The following is a 19,402-nucleotide window of genomic DNA, read 5'->3' as shown; positions in this document are numbered from 1 at the left end:
ACCACTAGCCATGAACATAGGCCAGGGCCTCAGCCGTTCCTTGCCACTCCGTGTGGTAAATGGCATATTGGCAAGTTTACACTTCTCCTCCGACGATTTTATTTTAGATTTTTGAGTCCTTTTTTTACTGATATTTTGTGTTTTGGATTTTACATGCTCTGTACTATGACATTGGGCATCGGCCTTGGCAGACGACGTTGATGGCATTTCATCGTCTCGGCCATGACTAGTGGCAGCAGCTTCAGCACGAGGTGGAAGTGGATCTTGATCTTTCCCTATTTTTGGAACCTCAACATTTTTGTTCTCCATATTTTAATAGGCACAACTAAAAGGCACCTCAGGTAAACAATGGAGATGGATGGATACTAGTATACTTATGGATGACGAGCGACTGCCGACACAGAGGTAGCAACAGCCGTGGACTACCGTACTGCGTCTGCTAGTATAGACTGGATGATAATGATATAAAAAATACAGTATTTGCTGGCGTATAAGACTACTTTTTTGCCCTGAAAAACATGCCTCCAAGTGGGGGGGTCGTCTTATACGCCGGGTGCACTTCAGTTGGGATAGACATAGCTGCCATAGTGGCCTTCCGATACTCGCCCGGTGCCCATAGTGGCCTCCCGATGCCCGCCCACCTCATTCTACTCACCATCCAGTATCGCGCGATATCCAGTGCGGCCGCGGCGGGTCACTAGTGCCAATTACAGGGAGATGCAGGGACTGGCCGGAGGCGCTGCGGTCGCGTTGTGGCCGTACAGTGGTGACAATGACAGGTACTGTAATGGCACTAATACTAATGGCACTCATGTGAAACCGGTAACACTAAATGCACACAGGGGTATACTTTTATACATTTTACAACTTTCTCCTCGCCCCTTCCCCCCTTCTTATGCATACCTTGATAAATACTCCCTATCCAAATCTCTTATCAGGTCATAATATACAGTATGTCACAAATCTGATGTTCTTTTACGTTTTATTTGGTGTGTGGAAGGGGGTAGTCTTATACGGCGAGTATATAACAAACTCTATATTTTAAGTGGAAATGTTGGGGGTCGTCTTATACGCCCAGTCGTCTTATACGCCGGCAAATACGGTATATATTTCTCTGACGTCCTAGTGGATGCTGGGAACTCCGTAAGGACCATGGGGATTAGCGGCTCCGCAGGAGACTGGGCACAAAAGTAAAGCTTTAGGACTATCTGGTGTGCACTGGCTCCTCCCCCTATGACCCTCCTCCAAGCCTCAGTTAGATTTTTGTGCCCGGCCGAGAAGGGTGCACACCAGGGGCTCTCCTGAGCTTCTTAGTGAAAGTTTAGTTTTAGGTTTTTTATTTTCAGTGAGACCTGCTGGCAACAGGCTCACTGCATCGAGGGACTAAGGGGAGAAGAAGCGAACTCACCTGCGTGCAGAGTGGATTGGGCTTCTTAGGCTACTGGACACCATTAGCTCCAGAGGGACCGAACACAGGCCCAGCCTCGGAGCTCGGTCCCAGAGCCGCGCCGCCGGCCCCCTTACAGAGCCAGAAGCAAGAAGAGGTCCGGAAAAATCGGCGGCAGAAGACATCCTGTCTTCACCAAGGTAGCGCACAGCACTGCAGCTGTGCGCCATTGCTCCTCAGCACACTTCACACTTCGGTCACTGAGGGTGCAGGGCGCTAGGGGGGGGGGCGCCCTGAGCAGCAATAAAAACACCTTGGCTGGCGAAAATACATCACATATAGCCCCCAGGGCTATATGGATGAATTTTAACCCCTGCCAGATTCCACAGAAATACGGGAGAAAAGGCCGCCGAGAAGGGGGCGGAGCCTATCTCCTCAGCACACTACAGAAAGGGATTAAAAAAGAGAGGGGGGCACTAATTAGGCGCAGTATAACAATACAGCAGCTTTAAGGGGAAAAACACTTATATAAGGTTATCCCTATATATATATAGCGCTCTGGTGTGTGCTGGCATACTCTCCTTCTGTCTCCCCAAAGGGCTAGTGGGGTCCTGTCCTCTATCAGAGCATTCCCTGTGTGTGTGCTGTGTGTCGGTACGTTGTGTCGACATGTATGAGGAGGAAAATGAGGTGGAGGCGGAGCAATTGCCTGTAACAGAGATGTCACCCCCTAGGGAGTCGACACCTGAGTGGATGAGCTTATGGAAGGAATTATGTGACAGTGTCAGCTCTTTACAAAAGATTGATGACATGAGACAGCCGGCGACTCAGCCTGTGCCTGTCCAGGTGTCTCAAAAGCCATCTGGGGCTCTAAAACGCCCGTTACCGCAGATGGCAGATACAGACGCCGACACGGATACTGACTCCAGTGTCGACGATTAAGAGACGAATGTGACTTCCAGTAGGGCCACACGTTACATGATTGAGGCTATGGAAAATGTTTTTACACATTTCTGATAATACCAGTACCACTAAAAAGGGTATTATGTTGGGTGAGAAAAAACTGCCTGTAGTTTTTCCTGCATCTGAGGAATTAAATGAAGTGTGTGATGATGCGTGGGTTTCCCCCGATAAAAACTGTTAATTCCTAAAAAGTTATTAGCATCATACCCCTTCCCGCCAGTGGATAGGGCACGTTGGGAAACACCCCTTAGGGTGAATAAAGCGCTCACACGCTTGTCTAAACAGGTGGCACTACCGTCCCCGGATACGGCCGCCCTTAAGGAACCTGCTGACAGAAAGCAGTAAAATATCCTAAAATGTATATACACTCACACGGGTGTGATACTGCGACCAGCAATCGCCTCAGCCTGGATGTGCAGTGCTGGGGTGGCTTGGTCGGATTCCCTGACTGACAATATTGATACCCTAGATAGGGACAGTATATTACTAACTATAGAGCATTTAAAAGATGCATTTCTATATATGCGTGATGCACAGAGGGATATTTGCCGACTGGCATCAAGAGTAAGTGCGCTGTCCATTTCTGCCAGAAGAGGGTTATGGACAAGACAGTGGTCAGGTGATGCTGATTCCAAAAGGCATATGGAAGTATCGCCTTATAAAAGGGAGGCGTTATTTGGGGTAGGTCTAACAGACCTGGTGGCCACGGCAACGGCTGGAAAATCCACATTTTTACCCCAGGTAGCTTCTCAACCTAAGAAGACGCCGTATTATCAGGCGCAGTCCTTTCGGCCCCATAAGGGCAAGCGGGCAAAAGGCGCCTCATTTCTGCCCCGTTGCAGAGGGAGAGGAAAAAGGCTGCAGCAAACAGCCAATTCCCAGGAACAAAAGCCCTCTCCCGCCTCCGCAAAGTCCTCAGCATGACGCTGGGGCTTTACAAGCGGTCTCAGGCACGGTGGGGGCCCGTCTCAAGAAATTCGAGACGTCTCCCCCTCGCCGTTTCATAAAGTCTGCTTTACCGAAGTCTCCCTCAGACAGGGAGACAGTATTGCAAGCCATTCACAGGCTGTATTCCCAGCAGGTGATAACCAAGGTACCCCTCCTGCAACAGGGAAAGGGGTACTATTCCACACTATTTGTGGTACCGAAGCCGGACGGCTCGGTGAGACCAATTTTAAATCTAAAATCCTTGAACACTTACATACAAAGGTTCAAATTCAAGATGGAGTCACTCAGAGCAGTGATTGCAAACCTGGAAGAAGGGGACTATATGGTCTCTCTGGACATCAAAGATGCTTACCTACATGTCCCAATTTACCCTTCTCCAAGGGTACCTCAGGTTTGTGGTACAGAACTGTCACTATCAGTTTCAGACGCTGCCGTTTGGATTGTCCACGGCACCCCGGGTCTTTACCAAGGTAATGGCCGAAATGATGATACTCCTTCGAAAGAAGGGAGTTTTAGTTATCCCTTACTTGGACGATCTCCTGATAAGGGCAAGATCCAGGGAACAGTTGGAAGTCGGGGTAGCACTATCCCAGATAGTGCTGCGGCAGCACGGTTGGATTCTCAATATTCCAAAATCGCAGCTGATCCCGACGACACGCCTTCTATTCCTAGGGATGATCCTGGACACAGTCCAGAAAAAGGTGTTTTCTCCCGGAGGAGAAAGCCAGGGAGTTATCCGAACTAGTCAGAAACCTCCTAAAACCAGGCCAAGTGTCAGTGCATCAGTGCACAAGGGTCCTGGGAAAAATGGTGGCTTCCTACGAAGCAATTCCATTCGGCAGATTCCACGCAAGAACTTTCCAGTGGGACCTGCTGGACAAATGGTCCGGATCGCATCTTCAGATGCATCAGCGGATAACCCTGTCACCAAAGACAAGGGTGTCTCTCCTGTGGTGGTTGCAGAGTGCTCATCTTCTAGAGGGCAGCAGATTCGGCATTCAGGACTGGGTCCTGGTGACCACGGATGCCAGCCTGCGAGGCTGGGGAGCAGTCACACAGGGAAGAAATTTCCAGGGCTTGTGGTCAAGCCTGGAGACATCACTTCACATAAATATTTTGGAGCTAAGGGCCATTTACAATGCCCTAAGCCAAGCAAGACCTCTGCTTCAAGGTCAGCCGGTGCTGATCCAGTCGGACAACATCACGGCAGTCGCCCACGTAAACAGACAGGGCGGCACAAGAAGCAGGAGGGCAATGGCAGAAGCTGCAAGGATTTTTCGCTGGGCGGAAAATCATGTGATAGCACTGTCAGCAGTGTTCATTCCGGGAGTGGACAACTGGGAAGCAGACTTCCTCAGCAGGCACGACCTCCACCCGGGAGAGTGGGGACTTCACCCAGAAGTCTTCCACATGATTGTAAACCATTGGGAAAAACCAAAGGTGGACATGATGGCGTCCCGCCTAAACAAAAATTGGACAGGTATTGCGCCAGGTCAAGGGACCCTCAGGCAATAGCTGTGGACACTCTGGTAACACCGTGGGTGTACCAGTCAGTGTATGTGTTCCCTCCTCTTCCTCTCATACCAAAAGTACTGAGAATTATAAGACGGAGGGGAGTAAGAACTATACTCGTGGCTCCGGATTGGCCAAGAAGGACTTGGTACCCGGAACTTCAAGAGATGCTCACGGAGGACCCGTGGCCTCTACCTCTAAGAAGGGACCTGCTCCAGCAAGGACCCTGTCTATTCCAAGACTTACCGCGGCTGCGTTTGACGGCAGGGCGGTTGAACGCCGGATCCTGAAGGAAAAAGGCATTCCGGATGAAGTCATCCCTACCCTGGTCAAGCCAGGAAGGATGTAACTGCAAAGCATTATCACCGCATTTGGCGAAAATATGTTGCGTGGTGCGAGGCCAGTAAGGCCCCGATGGAGGAATTTCAACTAGGTCGATTCCTGCATTTCCTGTAAACAGGAGTGTCTATGGGCCTAAAATTGGGGTCCATTAAGGTTCAAATTTCGGCCCTGTCAATTTTCTTCCAGAAAGAACTAGATTCACTACCTGAAGTTCAGACGTCTGTAAAAGGGGTACTGCATATACAGCCTCCTTTTGTGCCTCCAGTGGCACCTTGGGATCTCAATGTAGTTTTGGGGTTCCTAAAGTCACATTGGTTTGAACCACTTGAATCTGTGGAGTTAAAATATCTCACATGGAAAGTGGTCATGTTGTTGGCCCTGGCCTCGGCCAGGCACGTGTCAGAATTGGCGGGCTTTATCCTGTAAAAGCCCTTATCTGATCTTCCATTCAGACAGGGCGGAATTGAGGACTCGTCCTCATTTTCTCCCTAAGGTGGTTTCAGTGTTTCATCTGAACCAACCTATTGTGGTACCTGCGGCTACTAGTGACTTGGAGGACTCCAAGTTGTTGGACGTAGTCAGGGCCTTGAAAATATATGTTTCCAGGACGGCTGGAGTCAGGAAATCTGACTCGCTGTTTATCCTGTGTGCACCCAACAAGCTGGGTGCTCCTGCTTCTAAGCAGACTATTGCTCGTTGGATTTGTAGTACAATTCAGCTTGCACATTCTGTGGCAGGCCTGCCACAGCCAAAATCTGTAAAAGCCCATTCCACAAGGAAGGTGGGCTCATCTTGGGCGGCTGCCCGAGGGGTCTCGGCGTTACAACTTTGCCGAGCAGCTACTTGGTCAGGGGCAAACACGTTTGCTAAATTCTACAAATTTGATACCCTGGCTGAGGAGGACCTGGAGTTCTCTCATTCGGTGCTGCAGAGTCATCCGCACTCTCCCGCCCGTTTGGGAGCTTTGGTATAATCCCCATGGTCCTTACGGAGTTCCCAGCATCCACTAGGACGTCAGAGAAAATAAGAATTTACTTACCGATAATTCTATTTCTCGTAGTCCGTAGTGGATGCTGGGCGCCCATCCCAAGTGCGGATTGTCTGCAATACTTGTACATAGTTATTGTTACAAAAATCGGGTTATTATTGTTGTGAGCCATCTTTTCAGAGGCTCCTCTGTTATCATGCTGTTAACTGGGTTCAGATCACAGGTTGTACGGTGTGATTGGTGTGGCTGGTATGAGTCTTACCCGGGATTCAAAATCCTTCCTTATTGTGTACGCTCGTCCGGGCACAGTATCCTAACTGAGGCTTGGAGGAGGGTCATAGGGGGAGGAGCCAGTGCACACCAGATAGTCCTAAAGCTTTACTTTTGTGCCCAGTCTCCTGCGGAGCCGCTAATCCCCATGGTCCTTACGGAGTTCCCAGCATCCACTACGGACTACGAGAAATAGAATTATCGGTAAGTAAATTCTTATTATATCACTACTGCAGGACAGGTATATATTGTATAATGACGGACCTGCTGGACACTGTCAGCACTGCAGACTCCTAAACTACTAGTATGAAGAAGATAGAAAAAAAAAAAACCACCACAGGTAGGTATACAATTATGGACGAGCGACTGCCGACACAGAGGTAGCTACAGCCGTGGACTACCGTACTGCGCGTCTGCTAGTATAGACTGGATGATAATGATATAAAATATATATATATATCACTACTGCAGGACAGGTATATATTGTATAATGACGGACCTGCTGGACACTGTCAGCACTGCAGACTCCTAAACTACTAGTATGAAGAAGATAGAAAAAAAAAAAACCACCACAGGTAGGTATACAATTATGGACGAGCGACTGCCGACACAGAGGTAGCTACAGCCGTGGACTACCGTACTGCGCGTCTGCTAGTATAGACTGGATGATAATGATATAAAAAATATATATATATCACTACTGCAGGACAGGTATATATTGTATAATGACGGACCTGCTGGACACTGTCAGCACTGCAGACTCCTAAACTACTAGTATGAAGAAGATAGAAAAAAAAAAAACCACCACAGGTAGGTATACAATTATGGACGAGCGACTGCCGACACAGAGGTAGCTACAGCCGTGGACTACCGTACTGCGCGTCTGCTAGTATAGACTGGATGATAATGATATAAAAAATATATATATATCACTACTGCAGGACAGGTATATATTGTATAATGACGGACCTGCTGGACACTGTCAGCACTGCAGACTCCTAAACTACTAGTATGAAGAAGATGGGAAAAAAAAACCCACCACAGGTAGGTATACAATTATGGACGAGCGACTGCCGACACAGAGGTAGCTACAGCCGTGGACTACCGTACTGCGCGTCTGCTAGTATAGACTGGATGATAATGATATAAAAAATATATATATATCACTACTGCAGGACAGGTATATATTGTATAATGACGGACCTGCTGGACACTGTCAGCACTGCAGACTCCTAAACTACTAGTATGAAGAAGATGGGGAAAAAAAACCACCACAGGTAGGTATACAATTATGGACGAGCGACTGCCGACACAGAGGTAGCTACAGCCGTGGACTACCGTACTGCGCGTCTGCTAGTATAGACTGGATGATAATGATATAAAAAATATATATATCACTACTGCAGGACAGGTATATATTGTATAATGACGGACCTGCTGGACACTGTCAGCACTGCAGACTCCTAAACTACTAGTATGAAAAAGATGGAAAAAAAAAACCCACCACAGGTAGGTATACAATTATGGACGAGCGACTGCCGACACAGAGGTAGCTACAGCCGTGGACTACCGTACTGCGCGTCTGCTAGTATAGACTGGATGATAATGATATAAAAAAATATATATATATCACTACTGCAGGACAGGTATATATTGTATAATGACGGACCTGCTGGACACTGTCAGCACTGCAGACTCCTAAACTACTAGTATGAAGAAGATAGAAATATAATGAATGACGGACCTGCTGGACACTGTCAGCAGAATGCGTTTATAGAATAAAATAAAAAAACACCACACGAGTGTTTAACTTTTTCAGGCAGACAATATACTGGTGGTCACTGCTGGTCAGTCACACTGGCACTCTGGCAGTAAAAGTGTGCACTGTTAAATATGTACTCCTGCTATAACTGCTCCCCAGTCTCCCCCACAATTAAGCTGTGTGAGCAGTGAGCACTACTCAGCACAGTCAGATATACATAGATGATATTATCATGCAGCACACTGAGGCTGAGCACAGATATGGTATGTGACTGTGTATCGTTTTTATTCAGGCAGAGAACGGATTATATTAAATAATAAATAAAACTGGTGGTCACCACTAGTAACTATCAGCAAAACTCTGCACTCTCTAAGTACTCCTAATGCTCCAGTAAATCAAGTGTCTCACTCTCTATCTAAACGGAGAGGACGCCAGCCACGTCCTCTCCCTATCAATGTCAATGCACGTGTGAAAATGGCGGCGACGCGCGGCTCCTTATATAGAATCCGAGTCTCGCGATAGAATACGAGCCTCGCGAGAATCCGACAGCGGGATGATGACGTTCGGGCGCGCTCGGGTTAGCCGAGCAAGGCGGGAAGATCCGAGTCTGCCTCGGACCCGTGTAAAAAGCGTGAAGTTCGGGGGGGTTCGGATTCCGAGGAACCGAACCCGCTCATCTCTAGTTATTACAGGGTAAGGTGCAGTGTGAACGGGTTTCCTGGGTTGATGATAGATATATATATATATATATATATATATATATATGATACTTCCAAGTGCGGCACTCCTGGATACTAGAAATTATTTTCTAGTGTACAGGAGTGCCACACTTGGAGGTATTATATATGCATGTTGTGTGAGGGCACCTGGACCGGTAACAATAGTACATGGAGAGCCGGTATATATATCTCCTATATATTAGCCCAGATCTGTGACTTTGTGACTCATTTGCTAACGCTGGGCGGAGTCACAATACTGGGCGGAGTCACAGATCTGGCCTAATCTATAGGTTACAGACACAAACCGCCTTCACCCCGTCTCCAAGACCGCCCCCCCTGCACCGCCCCGTTGTCCTCACCCATCCGTCTCGCATGAGCGTATGATCAGCGGCGTGCGGTGCCGGGAGCAGGTAATAGCCGCCCGCCGCCATCCTCCTCCCCTCTCCTGGCCTGCCTGCTGCTGTGTGTCCGATGGGTGCCGTGCGGGCGGCTATTACCTGCTCCAGGCACCGCACGCCGCTGATCACCCGCTCATGCGAGACGGATGGGTGAGGACAACGGCCTGCCTGCTGCTGTGTGTCCGGCGGCAGCCACCGCAGAGATCACAGCGCACAGCGATAGCACTTCGGCTTATCGCCATCCCTGCCCCCTCCTCCCGGCCCTGCACCTACGCGCGGGGAGCGCCCGGGTCTGGCCTCGGCCCCGCACAACGAGTCGAATCCTCTCTCTCTGCCTGGTGTCAGCGCCGGGGAAGTGTCCCATCCAGCTGCACCAGGGTCACTGCTGCTGCCCAGTCACATGCAATCTCCCTGCTCCTGACATAATGGCAGGGCAGGGAGCACTAGATGATGATGCCCATTATTTGTATCCTGCAACTAGGGGGGCATTGTTACATGTGGGGTCATACATGGCACCTCATACAATCCCACAACCGCAGCATCATCGCACCCTCCCACACCCGCGGTGGCTCCAGTCCACCTCCCCCACCATGGCACCCCAGCATCCGCCGTTCCCCCAACCACGCAACCCACATACCCGGCCCTCCCCCACCCACCGCACCCCCTCAACCACCCCGCCTGCACCACAACCGCTACCCCCACACCACAGTGGCTCAGGACTCTCTCCCACACTTGCCGCACCCCACGACACCCTCCCCCATCCACATCTATCCCGCACCCAACACTCCCCCATCCACAGCACCTCCGGCCTCCTCCCCCATCTGCCACCCCCTTCACCCGCAGCACCTACAGACTCCATCCGCAGTCCCCCCCCCTCAAACGCCCCTCCACCACTCGAAGAACTCCCGCAACCGCCCCTCCCCACCCGCAACACCCCTGGCCCCCAGCCACCATCCGTGTCTCCCCCGCACCCGCCACAACCCAAATCACAGCACCTACTAGGTGTTCATCATCCCCTGCTTGCGCTGTTCACACAGTCGCAAGGGGCTAAGGCCCCTTAACCAGTAGCGGATCTTGCCACGGGCAAGCAGGACTTTTGCCCTGGGCGCCGCCTTCCGGAGGGCGCAGGGCGCCATCCGGAGGGCGCCGCACCAGGGCAAGATCCGCTGCTGCTGTGTGCCCCCCGCTGCCCGCCTGCTGCCGCTGGCCGCTGCCCCCCCGCTGCCGCTGTGAAGGGAAACTAGACGCATACGAGTCTAGTTACCCTTCGTGGAGAGGTCCTTTACTGTGCGGTGCGCGATGACATCATCGCGCACCGCACATCATTTCAGTCTGTACAGGGGGCGTAAATGACCACGCCCCCTGCACGAAGCCACACCCCCTATTGCCTCCCGAGGCGCTCAAAGCGCCAGAACCGATCCTGCCCTTAACCATCACATGTCCTTTGTACGCGCAATATTTAACCAATCACACAATTATGTTTGGAGGTAATACTCCATGTAATCAACATATTGCACGCCCAAAGGCCGTGCAAGGCTTAAGGGGGCGTAGCCCCTTGCGACGGTGTGAAGAGCGCCCGTAGGGCGCGATGAGCACCTAGTATATACATATATATATATATATATTTCTCTGACGTCCTAGTGGATGCTGGGTACTCCGTAAGGACCATAGGGAATAGCGGCTCCGCAGGAGACTGGGCACAACTAAAGAAAGCTTTAGGACTACCTGGTGTGCACTGGCTCCTCCCTCTATGACCCTCCTCCAGACCTCAGTTAGAATTTTGTGCCCGGCCGAGCTGGATGCACACTAGGGGCTCTCCTGAGCTCTTAGAAAAGAAAGTTATATTTAGGTTTTTATTTTCAGTGAGATCTGCTGGCAACAGACTCACTGCTACGAGGGACTTAGGGGAGACAAGCGGACCTACCTGCTTGCAGCTAGCTTGGGCTTCTTAGGCTACTGGACACCATTAGCTCCAGAGGGATCGAACACAGGCCCAGCCTCGGTCGTCCGGTCCCAGAGCCGCGCCGCCGTCCCCCTTGCAGAGCCAGAAGCAAGAAGATGTTCCTGAAAATCGGCAGCAGAAGACTTCGGTCTTCATTAAGGTAGCGCACAGCACTGTAGCTCCCCATGCACACCACACACTCTGGTCACTGATGGGTGCAGGGCGCTGGGAGGCGCCCTGTGGCTGCAATAAGAGTACCTTACTGGCAAAATAACACATAATATAGTCATTAAGACTATATATGTGTAAAATCCCCTGCCATATATTCCATAAAAAAGCGGGAGAAGCCCGCCGAGAAAGGGGCGGGGCTATCTCCCTCAGCACACTGGCGCCATTTCCTCTCACAGCTCCGCTGGAAGGACGCTCCCAAGGCTCTCCCCTGCAGTTTCCAGACTTCATAGGGTAAAAAAGAGAGGGGGGGCACTAAATTTAGGTGCAGTATCTGTATATTAATAGCAGCTATAAGGGAAAAATCACTGTATGTATAGTGTGAATCCCTACATTATATATAGCGCTCTGGTGTGTGCATTGGGAAAGGCCACAGGTGGACATGATGGCGTCCCGCCTCAACAAAAAGCTAAAAAGATATTGCGCCAGGTCAAGGGACCCTCAGGCGATAGCTGTGGACGCTCTGGTAACACCGTGGGTGTACCAGTCGGTGTATGTGTTCCCTCCTCTGCCTCTCATACCCAAGGTACTGAGAATAATAAGAAGGAGAGGAGTAAGAACTATACTCATTGTTCCGGATTGGCCAAGAAGAGCTTGGTACCCAGAACTTCAAGAAATGATCTCAGAGAACCCATGGCCTCTGCCGCTCAGACAGGACCTGCTGCAGCAGGGGCCCTGTCTGTTCCAAGACTTACCGCGGCTGCGTTTGACGGCATGGCGGTTGAACGCCGGATCCTGAAGGAAAAGGGCATTCCGGAGGAAGTTATCCCTACGCTAATTAAAGCTAGGAAAAAAGTGAGCGCAAACCATTATCACCGCATATGGCGGAAATATGTTGCGTGGTGTGAGGCCAGGAAGGCCCCAACGGAGGAATTTCAGCTGGGTCGATTTCTGCACTTCCTACAGTCAGGGGTGACTATGGGCCTAAAATTGGGTTCCATTAAGGTCCAGATTTCGGCTCTATCGATTTTCTTCCAAAAAGAACTGGCTTCACTACCTGAAGTTCAGACAATAAGATTTTACTCGTAGTCCGTAGTGGATGCTGGGCGCCCGTCCCAAGTGCGGATTGTCTGCAATACTTGTATATGGTTATTGTTTAACTAAAGGGTTATAGTTGAGCCATCTGTTGAGAGGCTCAGTTATATTTCATACTGTTAACTGGGTATAGTATCACGAGTTATACGGTGTGATTGGTGTGGCTGGTATGAGTCTTACCCGGGATTCAAAATCCTTTCCTTATTGTGTCAGCTCTTCTGGGCACAGTATCCTAACTGAGGTCTGGAGGAGGGTCATAGAGGGAGGAGCCGCACACCAGGTAGTCCTAAAGCTTTCTTTAGTTGTGCCCAGTCTCCTGTGGAGCCGCTATTCCCCTGGTGTATAATCTATAATCTGGTGTATATATATATATTATAGGCAATTTGTTAGTGGTGGCACTCACCGGTCTTATACATAGTATTAAACGTTGAAACGTTTGTACTGTGCTGGTGGTAGTGCAGTGCCATATTTGTATGTATAAGTCCGGTGAGTGCCACCTCTAGCAAATTGCCTGTCTAACTTCTTTAGGATGGTACCACGGCCGTTGTAACGTCTATCAGGAGTGCCGGGCTCTGCTGCAGTTATATATATATATATATATATAGAGTTAGATTTTAATATGTTCAGAAATAATGAACGCACAACAAAAAGGAATGATTGGTGCCAAAGAATTTTTAATAAGAATACACAGCCTAATGAACCATCCCCACCATGTGATCTAGATAGTTTATTCTGGGGTATGGAAAGACTCCTAACTAAAGAGATAAAGGCCTGGTGGGATAAAAAGGGTCTAGAACACTACTTATCAGTGAACAGAGTCCCAAGAGGTCTTAGACAAACAACCCACTTTTGGCAACCAGAATCTGGAATTCACAGAAAAATGGGACTTGATTCTACACACGTGCTCAATCTAATGATTATAAGTGAAAAAGAAAAGAGTATCAAGGACATTGAGAATGAGAAAAAGAAAAAATAATCTGAAATTGTCCCTTTTAAAACTAAAAAGGACTACAAAATTGATGAAAAGGTCCTCAACAAAAAAATTGGAACATATAGAAGAGGAGGTCATAAAAGGGAAGGAAAGTAAATTCCAAAGAGACAAGAAAGACTTTGAACAAGGGAAAATTAAGAACTGGAGCAGGTTTAAGCATCCAGTCAACCACCAAGAGTACCAACAAAATTGGAAAACAATACCGCAATGGAAGAAACCTTTTAGGAAACAGGACTCTCCCCATAACTCACAACTAAGAACTTACAACCGATTCTCCACCTTACAGAGATTAAGATCCACCAGTGATAAAGATTTTTTTATCTCCAGAACCAGGAGCTCGACCAAAAGAAGTAAGGAACTACCTAATAGAGGACGTCAAACATGCATCCCCGCTGAAAAGAAGGTATGCAGCAGAAGATGAGGAAAACGGGGTGACAGGAGGGAGAGAATACAAAAAAAGGACTCTACATTAATCGATCAAAGTAACAAATGTATTTTTCATCTGTCAAAACAGACAATGACGAAATCGGAACTTTCACTACTCAGCAAGGGTCTTTCCTTTGCCCCTTCAAGTAGACTTAATAAATTTGAAACCTTTATAGATCTCAACAAATTTATTCGGAAATTGACCCTCAAATGCCACTTTTTAAGAAAGGAAGCTGCAATTATTAACAATTTTGAAAATAGTTCAAAGTCAGGACTAAAACCTATCTCCAAATATTACCAATTGGAATCTAAATGGAATAATATAAGCATTTTTTTATGAATTAGTCAAGAAGGATCTATGTGATACTGACCTGAAACCAGTGGCAGAGAAAAACATGAATAATAGAGAAATTGAGGCATTGAAGAAACTACAGAAGAATAAAAATATAGTAATGAAACAAGCTGACAGGGGGGGAGGTTGGTCATCATGGATCGCGACTGCTACACTCAGGAAGCATATAGACTATTAGGGGATACCAATTCATACACAATATTACCAAGTGATCCCAAAGAAATCTATATAGAAGAATTAAGAACAATACTAATACATGGTTTACGTACAAATATCATCACCAAAGATTAATTTAAATTTTTAATGCAGTCCAACCCCACTACCCCCATTTTTTATTTCCTGCCAAATATCAACAGTCCCTGTCCAACCCGCCCGGAAGACCGATTGTGGTGGGTATAGATTCTTTAACATCAAACCTCTCTGAATATGTTGACATTTTTTTGACTATGTAAAAGAATTACCCTCAAATCTTAAAGATACCACTATGGTACTTAATCGTATGAGAACATTAGAATGGAAAGGTACATACCTGTGGGTCACAATAAATGTCCAATCGTTGTATACATGCATTGAACATTTAAAGGGTATATCAGCATCCCGACGATATCTTGATAAAGACGCCTCCTTAACGGACATTCATAAAGATTTAATATGTGATATTATACATTTCATTCTTAGCCGGAATTATTTTACATTTTTGAATCAATTTTATCTACAAAGATGTGGCACAGCAATGGGCACGATTTTTGCACCCAGTTTTGCAAACCTGTTCATGGGACACTGGAAGTACACCTTTGTGTATAATACACATTATTATAAGGAGAATATAATATTTTATGGATGTTATATTGATGACATCTTAATTATTTGGGATGGTACTACTAAACTTTTTAATCAATTTTTTTAAGCCATAAAAATTAATGACATGAACTTAGCTTTTACTGTGAATAGTAACAAAGACTCAATCGTATTTTTAGACCTGGTACTACAAGGGGAGGGAACACAAATCATTACAAAGAACCATATTATAGAGGTGGATACAAATAGTTACTTGCATTATAGAAGTAATCATCTAAAGAATTGGAAAAATAACATTCCATATTCCCAGCTCCACAGAATTAAAAGGAATTGTAGCAAACCTCAGGACTGTGAGGAACAAATGGAGGTCTATAAAAACAGATTGAAAGAAAACAAATACCCTGTTAATATCCTTGAAGAGGCCGTCTCTAAGACTAGAAAGCTGGAAAGAGAACACCTGCTGGAGTATAAAAGTAGGAAAGATAAACAAGAACCTGTCGCCTTCATCACCACATACAACCGTCATGAAACCATTATTAGGAACTCCCTTAAGGATCATTGGCGAATCCTACTCATTGACCCTATATTAAAGGAAGTACTCCCACCCAGGCCTAAAATTGTCTTCCGGAAATCAAAAAGTTTAAAGGACATACTGGCTCCAAGTATGCTGAGAGAAGTTCCTACTGAAGATATGAACCATTTTTTTCCAAAATGCATCGGTTCATTCAAATGTGGACGATGTAATATCTGTAAATATCTCAGTCCCAATAGAAAAACTTTCAGCGACACAGGAAACACTCAGGATTATAAAATTAAGGACTTTTTGAATTGCAACACCTCATCAGTCATCTACATCCTGAAATGCACTTGTGCGAAAAAGTACGTAGGAAAAACTAAAAGACCGTTGAAGCTGAGAATCCAGGAACACGTCCACAACATTAAGAATAAAGTCGACACCCATGCGAAAAACAGACATTTCAGCCTATTGAACAACTCCAATCCCGAAGACTTAACCTTTAAAGCCACTGAATTAGTATGACTGGGTGAACAAGGAGGAGACTTGGCGAAACGGGAGATGTACTGGATTTTCCAACTTAAAACTATGCATCCAATGGGCTTTAACGAAATTATGAAATAGCCCCATTTGATGAAGGTGCTGATTCCCCGAATAGACCACCACCCGTAACAAAATCACTATTCCTTCACAATTCTTTTCTTTCCATTCTTTGTATTATATTGTATATCACAATTTCACATAATATGTACATAAACAAATATTAATAATGAAATTAGAAATACTGTCTCTATGTCAAGCGCCAGACAGTAAAACCACACTGGACAAACGCCCAAATACGTCTGATCTTGGAAGCTAAGCAGTGTTGGGCCTGACCAGTACCAGGAGGGGAGACCACCTGGGAAGAACAGGTACTGTATAGGAAGCTTTGACGGTACTAAAAATTATGTCACTGTAAAAAATTTTTGTCACGTTATAAAAATAGCCATATATCACTGATCACTTTATTACTTGCACATCATAGTGGTTTATTGATACTACACTAGTAAAATATATTAGCACACTAGTAGTCTTTTTATTAATTTTTATTTACAGTACAATTTCATATTCACTTTAAATACACACTAACATAGAAGCACACACTGAAAAAATAGTTTCTGGCACTTATGCATAATTATCATTAGTGATAATGTATATTGTTATATATTTTTGTATATATAAAAAATAAAAAATAATTATCTTTTCTCTAATGTCCTAGAGGATGCTGGGGACTCCGTAAGGACCATGGGGATAGACGGGCTCCGCAGGAGACATGGGCACTTAAAGAAAGAATTTAGTTCCTGGTGTGCACTGGCTCCTCCCTCTATGCCCCTCCTCCAGACCTCAGTTTGATACTGTGCCCAGAGGAGCTGGGTGCTTTTCAGTGAGCTCTCCTGAGTTTGCTGATAGAAAGTATTTTGTTAGGTTTTTTATTTTCAGGGAGCCTGCTGGCAACAGACTCCCTGCATCGAGGGACTGAGGGGAGAGAAGCAGCCCTACTCTCTAAGTGCAGGTCCTGCTTCTTAGGCTACTGGACACCATTAGCTCCAGAGGGATTGGTACGCAGGATCTCACCCTCGCCGTCCGTCCCAGAGCCGCGCCGCCGTCCCCCTCGCAGAGCCGGAAGATAGAAGCCGGGTGAGTATGAGAAGAAAAGAAGACTTCAGAGGCGGCAGAAGACTTCATGATCTTCACTGAGGTAACGCACAGCACTGCAGCTGTGCGCCATTGCTCCCACACACCTCACATACTCCGGTCACTGTAAGGGTGCAGGGCGCAGGGGGGGGCGCCCTGGGCAGCAATATAAACCTCTTATTGGCAAAAGGAGCATATATACAGCTGGACACTGTATATATGCAGGAGCCCCCGCCAATTTTACACTTTCGGGGCTTCTCCCTCAGCACTCACCAGCGCCATGTTTTTCTCCACAGCACCTATGAGAGGAAGCTCCCCGGACTCTCCCCTGCTTATACCACGGTAAAAGAGAGGGTTTTAAAGAAGAGGGGGGGGGGCACATAATTCGGCGCAGATAATAATAGCGCTACTGGGTAAACATTAAATTGCTGTGTTTTTTCCTGGGTCATATAGCGCTGGGGTGTGTGCTGGCATACTCTCTCTCTGTCTCTCCAAAGGGCCTTGTGGGGAAATTATCTTCAGATGAGCATTCCTTGAGTGTGTGGTGTGTCGGTACGTGTGTGTCGACATATCTGAGGTAAAAGGCTCTCCTAAGGAGGAGATGGAGCAAATGCGTGTGTGAGTGGTGTCTTCGTCGACAACGCCGACACCTGATTGGATATGTGAAATTAAGTGCTAAGGTAAATTTATTGCACAAAAGATTAGAGAACAGACAGGGAATCTACCCATGTCTGTCCCTATGTCGCAGTGACCTTCAGAGTCTCACAACGCTCACTATCCAAAATAATAGACACTGATATCGACACGGAGTCTGACTCCAGTGTCGACTACGATAATGCAAAGTTACAGCCAAAACTGGCAGAAAAGTATTCAATATATGATTATTGTAATAAAAGATGTTTTGCATATCACTGATGACTCATCTGTCCCTGACACGAGGGTAAACATGTTTAAGGGGAAGAAAGCTGAGGTAAATTTCCCTCCTCTCATGAAGAAAAAGAGCGGGAATCTCCAGACAAGAGACTGCAGATTCCCACAAAGAATTCTCAGGGAGTATGCTTTCCCTACTAGGGCCAGGATACGATGGGAATCTTCCCCTAGGGTGGACAAAGCTTTGTCACGTTTACCCAAAAGGTAGCGCTGACTTAACAGCTATCCTCAGGGATCCTGCAGATAGCATGCGGTAAAAGTACTATGAAGTCCATTTACACACATTCTGGTACACTACTCAGACCGGCGATTGTGTCGGCAGAGCAGCGTGGACAGAAACCTTATCAGCAGAGATTAAAACCCTAGATAAGGATACCATGTTATTGACCCTAGTATGTATATATATATATATATATATATATATGTATATATATATATATATATAAAAGATGCTGTCTTATATATATATATGTATATAAAACATGCCCAAAGAGACATTAGTCTACTGGGTTCTAGAGTCAACGCTATGTCGATTTCTGCTAGACGTGTCCTGTGGAGCATGCAATGGACAGGTGATGCCGACTAAAAGAGGCATATGGAAGGTTTACCTTACAAGGCTGAGGAATTGTGTGGAGAAGGGCTCTCGGACCTGGTCTCCACAGCTATAGCTGGTAATTCTGATCTTTTGCCGTATATTCCCTTACAGCCTAAGAAAGCACGACATTATCAAATGCAGTCCTTTCGGTCGCAGAATAACAAGAAAGTATGAGGAGCGTCCTTTCTTACCAGAGGTAAGGGCACAGGGCACAGCTAGTTCCCAGGAACAGAAGTCCTCCCCGGCATCTACTACATCCACCGTATGATGCTGGAGCTCCGCTAAGGGAGTCCGTCCCAGTGGGAGCACGTCTTCGACTCTTCAGCCACATCTGAGTTCACTCACAGGTGGATCCCGGGGCAATAAAAATTGTTTCTCAGGGTTACAAGTAGTGATGAGCGGGTTCGGTTTCTCGGAAACCGAACCCCCCCGAACTTCACCCTTTTTACATGGGTCCGAGCCATACTCGGATTCTCCCGTATGGCTCGGTTAACCCGAGCGCGCCCCAACGTCATCATCCCGCTGTCGGATTCTCGCGAGATTCGGATTCTATATAAGCAGCCGCGCGTCGCCGCCATTTTCACTCGTGCATTGGAAATGTTAGGGAGAGGACGTGGCTGGCGTCCTC

General features: G+C 47.0%; 1 pseudogene; it reads left to right on the top strand.

Annotated features, from left to right (window-relative positions):
- The first annotated feature begins 16,377 nt into the window (after positions 1–16,377).
- On the top strand, positions 16,378–16,498 carry LOC134946775 (5S ribosomal RNA; annotated as a pseudogene).
- The last annotated feature ends 2,904 nt before the right edge of the window (positions 16,499–19,402 follow it).

This window comes from Pseudophryne corroboree, chromosome 1, assembly GCF_028390025.1.
Source record: "Pseudophryne corroboree isolate aPseCor3 chromosome 1, aPseCor3.hap2, whole genome shotgun sequence".
Classification (NCBI taxonomy): Eukaryota; Metazoa; Chordata; class Amphibia; order Anura; family Myobatrachidae; genus Pseudophryne; species Pseudophryne corroboree.
Note: the sequence above shows the minus strand (reverse complement) of the source record. Positions and strands in the feature narration are given on the sequence as shown.